Genomic DNA, 8,915 nt, shown 5'->3' on the forward strand with positions numbered 1-8,915 from the left:
ACAACTTCATGATTGAAAAATGACCAGAAATGTTAATTTATGGACTGCATGCTGGTAATGCATGGAAGCATAGTAGCAGGTCTACGTGTAATGGAGGCAAGTCAATAAAAGGGCAGTTGTAGTCAGTTTTGTTCAGCATGCCAAAGAGCAGGAGAGGAGTGTCCATAATAGGCATTGAAAACAATGCTGGGGCTTATTACGAATGTAGTGAGGTCATCAATAATAAGACCGTGGATTATCAAATGTATACAACATAATAAAACATAGCTATGCTAAGCTACCCAATTCTGTTGGTTTTCAAAGAGCACTGTAGATATGGCAAAATGGGTACTAACATGCCACATAAAGTATATGTATGAGGGGCAGAGACATTTTAAGGCATGTCTAAAGTGGGCAATTACTTAGGGACCATCTTCTAAGACCGCCCTGATAAAGTGAGTGGGACAGTCAAAATTCCTCCCATAATAACGTTGCTCATAAAATTAAGTTACATTTTCTAATTTGAGAGCTGGACATACTTAGCAGAAACGTTGAGTCAGGTTTTTAAATGCTTTGCGAAGTGAAGAGCAAGCATATTGATGCAGAGCTGCATAACCCCTTGCAGGGGCTTTAACTTACTAGTGCAAAAGCTATGTTGCACTGGGAAGGAGCCCTTTTTTCCAGCAGAAATATTATTCTACTCTGCTGTGTGCCAATTTGCATCAAGGGAGCATTACTTAATCAGTAGTGAGTGCAAGAGTAGGGAAAGCCTTCGATAGCGTAGGAGTAAAACTTACTATTCCCACTCCAGAGAGTGAAACAGTAGGGAAAGGGTTTGATAGCAGGAGGGTAAAAATGACTATTCCCACTCCAGTGAGTGCAACAGTAGGGAAAGCATTGGATAGCGGGAGGGTAAAAATTGCTATTCCCACTCCAGAGAGTGTAACAGTAGGGGAAGCGTTGGATAGTGGGAGGGTAAACATTACTATTCCCACTCCAGAGAGTGCAACAGTAGGGAAAGTAATGATTAAAATAAGATTACATTAATTATCAATGCCAATAAACAATTAATTAAAAATATTCACCAATTAATACAAATTAATTACCAATTAAAAAGGAATTCCCAATTAATAAAAATGAAATACCAATTATAAATTAATTGTTTATTAAGTATCAATACATATGAATAAAAATAAATATTTACTTTATTACAATTAAATTACTTCCCAACCTATTCCCCTATAAACCCACAACCCACTCCAAAAAATAAATAATACAACTAACATATTTATCAAATAATCAATTAAAAAAAGTTAATTACCATTTAATAAAAAGTAATTACCAATTAATAATTAATTATCAAGCAATTCATTATCAATACATATAAATGAAAATGTATATTTAATTTACTATAATTAAACTACTTCCCACCCTATTCCACTATAAACCCAAGACCCGCTACGGAATAAAAAAATGCAAAAATTTAATTACATAACATACATTACAAAATTAGTACATAATTTTAACAGATATACTACTATACATAACACACAAAAAATTCGATATTATGGAAATCGATATTTTAAATTCAATATCATTGAAATCGATATTTCCTCCCCCAATTTCGATATTCTGACTAACTATATTTTGGTAATTCGATATTCTGGCCTATTTATATTTTGGAGTCGATATTCTGTACTGTCTATATTTTGGATTCTATATTTTGGTTGTTCACCGCATAGGATATTGCATCTGAGCAGCAGAAGGGCCGTGAGAATTAAGTAGCAACCAATTGTGAAAATGAGCTAACGTTATGGCCATAATGATTTTCTGAAGACCAGGCACCAGGCAAATTAATTCCATGGAAAGCATTACAGTCAATTAGATTTTTTTCATGAAGCTTTGCAAACTGCATAATCCCAACAGGAGTCCTGTTTTTTGCAGCAATCCAAATGTTGAACAAGAGTGTACATTGTGAGGATGGTATTATCAATATAAATATTAACTCGTAATCTTTTTATGTAGCCTTGTAGACTGCTGCTAAGAGTTGTACAAGCTCTTAAAAACCCTGAATCAGAGTTATAAGCCCCACACGAGGGCCTATAACGAGTCAGAGGGCCTTTCACATACAGTATAGCGTGAGGCAGGAGGGTTAAACGGCTATGAGACCATCCCACCTACTGAGGGTAGAATGTTTTAAATCAAATAGTCAGAAACAAGAAGCAAACATTGAATGTTGGAGCAGAAGGCTTACACGAGCCATTATAAGTTCTGAACCACTGCATTGTCTTCTATAGAGATCCCAAAATTCCAATAGTCTACTTATAATTATTTTACCAGGGCATTGGTATTATTTGAAAAAGTAATTCTCATTTTGATAAAAGTTAAAGCACCACCATTAATTCCATTTTAGTTATTTTCCATTGTGATCTCAACCAAACGCAGGTGAAATTATAAGTTCCTTAATGGGTCAGCAGGAATTATTATCTACTAAACCAAAGAAACTGTATTGAGTATTTTCAGTAAAAGCAACACTCTCTTTTCTCATTGTGCACCAGCATGTCCTACCGTGTGGCCCAGCTCCCCTTAAATAATGGTGCTAATTGTGAGTCCGGTGCTAATACAATACATCTCATTAAGTACCCAACTTACGTATCAGTATCAAAGGTTTCACCTGACAACGCCATCAACAAAGCTAACAATAGAGCCCTTTGCTCCCTGAAGAAGTTACCTTAATCAAGATCCACACACTTCGTCTCACATCCGACGAGGCAGCACTTCTGGTTGCCGTCGCACTCGAGGCACTCATTTTGGTCAGACGTTGGGCAAGATGAGGCGTCTGGGCAGGAGTCTGGTTTCAGAATTTCCGAAAAGTCACAGGTTTAGTAAGTGAAATAAAGATGATGTTGCGCAATAAACACAAATCAAAAGACAGTCTTCTCAATTTTAATGCCTTTTGCTCCTAGAGTTAGGAGTGATGACAATGCTGCTTGGAAGCCTCAAAAGAAACGTTGGAAGGGATGTGCTAAATAGCAGCATCACACCTGTCTCTGTGGCACATATTTATAGCAATATTAGAGGGAACGATGTGAAGATGCTTGACCTATTGGTTGCCAAGGTCCTCAAAGCAACTTTTGGGATTGCCAAATGAGTGTGTCAAGCAGGAATAATGCTGGAGTTTGGTCTCCAGAGACAGAGCCTGGTATCAAAAGGAGCTTTTTTTAAATGCATTGTCACATTGTCAACATCAGCACCAGCATCCTTAGGGAACATTTATTGTCAAGAAATAGACAAGTCTGTCTATGCGTCTAAATGGAGATCTTATATTTTAACTTCCCTAAGAGATATTGGACTGCAAATTGCACTGCAAGATCTGAAAATGCCCAATTACAAGTTAATTTTAAAAAAGCTTATCAAAACTGAATTGCTTAAATTGGATAACATTGAATTAGCAGAGAAAAATTATTCATGGTATGTGATTAAATCATACCATCCCTCCGTATTCAGCCATATTATAATGTTTTTTTCTCAGCAAAGTTTAGAAATTCGTTTTTAAGGTTATGTATGGGATTAAACCCAACAAAGGAGGGCATGCAATTGTGGATCAAGCAGTGGCCGGACTCTAACTGTGGACTTTGTGGTTGGCCACAGGAAACACTAGCCCATATAGTGTGTGTGTGACTCAAGTTAATTAAGCTTCGACATACAGTTTTGAGACCATATTTCTTGAATAGAGGGGTGAAAAAGTTATTGGCAGTTGAAAAATGTTTGATATAATAAAATAGATTTCCAGTATTTCTATGGCTGGGTTGACTAATAGTATTATCCAGCTTATAATCTTTACTACTTAATAATCATGTTGCGAGGATGACAACTTGAAATGTCAATACAGACGTGCCACTACTACCGAAAATGTATGCACTTTATTAATTTTTTTAAAATGACGTTTGCTGAAATAATAGCACATTAGCACTTTACAGTAAATTGATGCACAGTAATATTGCTTGGATGTGATGGTTGCTGCAATAATTGCACATTAGCACCTTGAAATGTAATTTGTGCATGAAATGTACATTAGACACTTTTTTGTTTCAGGTAATTATGCCTCATAGCATTGATGCTTTGAATTACAACATGTGTAAAGTTTTTCAGCTGAAATTAATGGTTATTCATTAGAATATTTTTCCATTACCTGTAAGGAAATAGTATGCTGTGCAAGGCGTCACCTTAAAATATAAAATGTGCAATATTATTCTGTAAATATTGATGTTATGTGATTGGATTTTATTTGATTGATAAGTTTTAAATTGTATATATAGGACATTTTCTCATTTTATGTGTTGGGAAGATGTTTTGCTTGTAATTAATTTTTTTATGATTAATCTAGTTTTTAAGATTGAGATGTGAAGTAGTTGTGATTTCAATTATTTTAAGTAATCAAGCAATACAGATTATTACCCTATCTATAGCATTAGTAGAAATGCCCAGCCCCCACTGAAGCCCCGAGAAGCACCAGAGGATATGCTGCTGGCTCGACAATCTGTCTTCTGTTACCGCAGATTCAACATTTCGGAATTATTGTTTGATATCAAACTACAATGGATTCTTTTTACATCTCTTCCTCAATTACAAGGGCATTTACAGATAGATATTGCAAGCTCATCATTTGTTCTCAAGATTGTAACTGCAACACATCGATCGATTCTATATGAGTTTCTCAGATCAATTAATGAATTTCAGTATCCTATTATATGCTTGATTTTCATCAAATTTCTCGGGCTTTATAGTCAGCAAGTCTGAAGAAACCATTTGAAATTGACTTTGTTTGTTAGGATAGGAAGGATCTCTGACAGATTACAACAATATCATGATACAGAAATATTGTGTCAAAAATAGAGGGAGACAGACAGAGGGAGGGGAGTGGCAGAGGGAGGAGGGAGACAGAGGCAGGGAGAGGAAGGCAGAGAGGGAGAGGAAGAGAGAGGGGGAGGGAAAGGGAGGGAGACAGAGGCAGGGAGAGAGAGGGAGACAGAGAGAGGGAGATAGAGGGAGACAGTGGAAGGGAGTCAGGGGGAGGTAGAGGGAAGGAAAGGTCAGTTCCTCCCTCCCACCCTGCCCAAAATGACCCATCAGGATGTCAATGGCCCATCAGGATATGAATGGCCCATCATGCACGCCTTTGTCTGTGAGAGACAGCGGGAGGGAGACAGACCGAGGGAGACGGAGGGAGACAGATAGAGGGAGGGAGACAGAGGGATGGAGACAGAGACAGAGGGGGGAGACAGAGGGATAGAGACAGGGGGAGGCAGAGGGTGACAGACAGAGGGAGACAGAGGAAGGGAGAAAGGGAGGGAGAAAGGGGGAGAGGGAGGTAGGGAGAGGGAGACAGAGGGAAGGAGACAGAGGGTGACAGAGGAAGGGAGGGAGACAGAGAGAGAGAGTGAGTCAGGGGGAGACAGGGGGAGACAGGGGGAGGGAGAGGGAGACAGAGAGAGCGAGATAGAGGGAAACAGATAGAGGGAGGGAGACAGAGGGAAGGAGACAGAGTGAGGGAGACATGGGAGAGGGAGACCGAGGGAGACAGAGAGAGGGAGACACAGGGAGAAAGACAGAGGGAGGAGAGTGACAGAGGGAAGAGGGAGAAGGGAGACAGACGGAGGGAGAGGAAGGCAGAGAGGGAGAGGAAGAGAGAGGGGGGAGAGGGAGGGAGACAGAGGGAGGGAGAGAGAGTGAGACAGAGAGAGGGAGATAGAGAGAGACAGTGGGAGGGAGTCAGGGGGAGGTAGAGGGAAGGAGAGGGGGGAGACAGACAGAGACAGAGGGAGGGATAAAGAGACAGAGGGAGGGCAACAGAGGGAGGAGGGCGACAAAGGGAGGAGACAGACAGAGGGAGACAGAGGGAGAGAGACAGAGGGAGAGAGAAGGAGGGAGACAAAGAGAGGGAGACAGAGAGAGAGAAGGTGGGAGACAGAGAGAGAGGGAGGGAGACAGAGAGAGAGGGTATTGGTATTATTTGAAAATGTAATTTTCATTTAGATAAAAGTTAAAGCACCACCATTAATTCCATTCTAGTTATTTTCCCTTGGATCTCAACCAAACGCAGGTGAAATTATAAGTTCCTTAACGGGTCAGCAGGAAGTATTACCTACTAAACCAAAGAAACTGTATTGATTATTTTCAGTAAAAGCAACACTCTCTTTTCTCATTGTGCACCAGCATGTCCTACCGTGTGGCCCAGCTCCCCCTAAATCTCAACCAGGATCTCCAGCTGAAGCCAGCACCATTGATCTTGGCAATCTCCATGGTGCTAATTGTGAGTCCGGTGCTAACACCATACACCTCATTAAGTACCCAACTTATGTAATGCCAGTATCAAAGGTTCCACCTGACAACGCCATCAACAAAGCTAACAATAGAGCCCTTTGCTCCCTGGAGACGTTACCTGAATCAAGATCCACACACTTCATCTCACATTTGACCAGGCAGCACTTCTGGTTGTCGACGCACTCGAGGCACTCATTTTGGTCAGACGTCGGGCAAGATGAGGCGTCTGGGCAGGAGTCTGGTTTCAGAATTTCCGAAAAGTCACAGGTTTAGTAAGTGAAATAAAGATGATGTTGCACAATAAACACAAATCAAAACACAGTCTTCTCAATGTTAATGCCTTTTGCTCCTAGAGTTAGGAGTGATGACAATGCTACTTGGAAGCCTCAAAAGAAACGTTGGAAGGGATGTGCTAAATGGCAGCATCACACCTGTCCCTGTGGCACATATCTATAGCATTATTAGAGGGAACGATGTGAAGATGCTTGACCTATTGGTTGCCAAGGTCTTCAAAGCAACTTTTGGGATTGCCAAATCAGTGTGTCAAGCAGGAATAATGCTGGAGTTTGGTCTCCAGAGACAGAGCCTGGTATCAAAAGGAGATTTTTTTAAATGAATTGTCGCATTGTCAACATCAGCACCAGCATCCTTAGGGAACATTTATTGTCAAGAAATAGACAAGTCTGCCTATGCGGCTAAATAGAGATCTTATATTTTAACTTCCCTAACAGATATTGGACTGCAAATTGCACTGCAAGATCTGAAAATGCCCAATTACAAGTTCATTTTAAAAAAGCTTATCAACACTGAATTGCTTAAATTGGATAACATTGAATTAGCAGAGAAAAATTATTCATGGTATGTGATTAAATCATACCATCCCTCCATATTCAGCCATATTATAATGTTTTTTTCTCAGCAAAGTTTAAAAATTTTGTTTTTAAGGTTACCTATGGGATTAAACCCAACAAAGGAGGGCACGCAATTGTGGATCAAGCAGTGGCCGGACTCTAACTGTAGACTTTGTGGTTGGCCACAGGAAACACTAGTCCATATAGTGTGTGTGTGACTCAAGTTAATTAAGCTTCGACATACAGTTTTGAGACCACATTTCTTGAAGAGAGGGGTGAAAAAGTTATTGGCAGTTGAAAAATGTTTGATACAATAAAGTAGATTTCCAGTATTTCTATGGCTGTGTTGACTAATAGTATTATCCAGCTTATAATCTTTACTACTTAATATTCATGTTGCGAGGATGACAACTTGAAATGTCAATACAGACGTGCCACTACTACCGAAAATGTATGCACTTTATTAATTTTTTTAATGACGTGCACTGAAATAATAGCGCATTAGCACTTTACAGTAAATTGATGCACAGTATTATTGCTTGGATGTGATGGTTGCTGCAATAATTGCACATTAGTACCTTGAAATGTAATTTGTGCATGAAATGTACATTAGACACGTTTTTGTTTCAGGTAATTATGCCTCATAGCATTGATGCTTTGAATTACAACATGTGTAAAGTTTTTCAGCTGAAATGAGTGGTTATTCATTAGAATATTTTTCCATTACCTATAAAGAAATAGTATGCTGTGCACAGCGTCACCTTAAAATATAAAATGTGCAATATTATTCTGTAAAGAATGATGTTATGTGATTGGATTTTATTTTATTGATACGTTTTAAATTGTATGTATAGGACATTTTCTCATTTTATGTGTTGGAAAGATGTTTTGCTTGTAATTAATTTTTTTATGATTAATCTAGTTTTTAAGATTGAGATGTGAAGTAGTTGTGATTTCAATTATTTTAAGTAATCAAGCAATAAAGATTATTACCCTATCTATAGCATTAGTAGAAATGCCCAGCCCCCACTGAAGCCCCGAGAAGCACCAGAGGATATGCTGCTGGCTCCACAATCTGTCTTCTGTTACCGCAGATTCAACATTTTGGAATTATTGTTTGATATCAAACTACAATGGATTTTTTTACATCTCTTCCTCAATTACAAGGGCATTTACAGATAGATATTGCAAGCTCATCATTTGTTCTCAAAATTGCAACTGCAACACATCGATCGATTCTATGCGAGTTTCTCTGATCAATTAATGAATTTCAGTATTCTATTATATGCTTGATTTTCATCACATTTCTCGGGCTTTATAGTCAGCAAGTCTGAAGAAACCATTTGAAATTGACTTTGTTTGTTAGGATAGGAAGGATCACTGACAGATTACAACAATATCATGATACAGAAATATAGTGTCAAAAATATCGATTTCAAAAATATAATTTCCCTATACTTTTAAAGGTAAGTAGAAAAATATCTGAAGAAAATATTGTTGTACACGAATATCGTTAAAAAAACCATAAAAAATCCCTGACTGTGTGTGAACCAGCTCTACAGGCACTACATGTGCTTATTGCTTTGGGTCCCAGGAGGAGGCCCTTGGAACAGTTGTCATCTTTTGCATCTGAACGCTATATAGCACGGTTACCACTTCTGCAGCGTATGAGGCCAGCGGCATGTGCCCCAGCCAATGGCAGGCTGTCTTGCAACTGTCTGTGCCAGGAAGAGCCAGGGTACGGCCTTCCACCTCATCTCC

The 8,915-nt window shown here is 39.1% G+C and overlaps 1 long non-coding RNA gene across 1 annotated transcript in view; it reads right to left on the reverse strand.

The window, feature by feature from the left end:
• The window catches only part of LOC147709690 (uncharacterized), an 83,798-nt gene extending 77,254 nt beyond the window's left edge, over positions 1 to 6,544 (reverse strand). The window contains exons 1-2 of the long non-coding RNA XR_015296721.1: positions 6,422 to 6,544; positions 2,711 to 2,830 (exon numbers count right to left, since the gene is read on the reverse strand). This is a non-coding gene — a long non-coding RNA (uncharacterized LOC147709690). The remainder of the gene's footprint in view (positions 1 to 2,710; positions 2,831 to 6,421) is intronic.
• Between the last annotated feature and the right edge of the window lie 2,371 nt (positions 6,545 to 8,915).

The sequence above is a fragment of the Lissotriton vulgaris genome, chromosome 6 (assembly GCF_964263255.1).
Source record: "Lissotriton vulgaris chromosome 6, aLisVul1.2, whole genome shotgun sequence".
Classification (NCBI taxonomy): Eukaryota; Metazoa; Chordata; class Amphibia; order Caudata; family Salamandridae; genus Lissotriton; species Lissotriton vulgaris.